This window comes from Hordeum vulgare, chromosome 2H (assembly GCF_904849725.1).
Source record: "Hordeum vulgare subsp. vulgare chromosome 2H, MorexV3_pseudomolecules_assembly, whole genome shotgun sequence".
In the NCBI taxonomy this organism is placed as follows: domain Eukaryota; kingdom Viridiplantae; phylum Streptophyta; class Magnoliopsida; order Poales; family Poaceae; genus Hordeum; species Hordeum vulgare.
The window spans coordinates 130,428,622-130,429,178 of NC_058519.1; the positions used below are offsets into that span (position 1 = coordinate 130,428,622).

The 557-nt window shown below is 47.4% G+C and overlaps 1 pseudogene; it reads right to left on the minus strand.

Moving 5' to 3' along the window:
- Nucleotides 1–205: 205 nt before the first annotated feature.
- On the minus strand, nucleotides 206–327 carry LOC123433527 (annotated as a pseudogene).
- Nucleotides 328–557: the final 230 nt, after the last annotated feature.

Consider the following 557-nt stretch of genomic DNA (forward strand, 5'->3'; position numbering starts at 1 on the left):
TGGCTGCCCCGACTGAAAAAGAACCCATGCTTCTGTATATCGCGACAAATTCCAAAGCAGTAAGTGTGGCAGTGGTCGTTGAAAGAAATGAGGAGGGGAAGGAATACCCAGTGCAACGTCCGGTGTATTTTATCAGCGAGGTGCTAACTCTTTCCAAGCAGCGGTACCCACACTGGCAGAAGTTGGTATATGGGGTGTTTATGGTGAGTCGGAAACTTAAGCATTACTTCCATGAGGTCACCCATCCTAGTACTACTCTCGCCCAAGCACGCTTAACTTCGGTGTTTTGATGGGATCCGGTGCTTTAGTGCTGGTATGATCGCATCTTAACTTCGGAGTTTTAGGAGCATTCGTCGTCAGCAAGAATCTCCACAATGGCTCTTATTACCTGGTGGATCTTCGGCCTAACCGGCCAACCACGGAGGCTGAGTCAACTCGCCCCTGGAATATTGCCCACCTGCGGCCTTATTACACTTGAGCTTTGAGCTCTGCATTTTGTAATTTTTTCAGTTTCATTATGAAGTAATAAAGTTAAAAATACTCTCCGACTTGGGGGC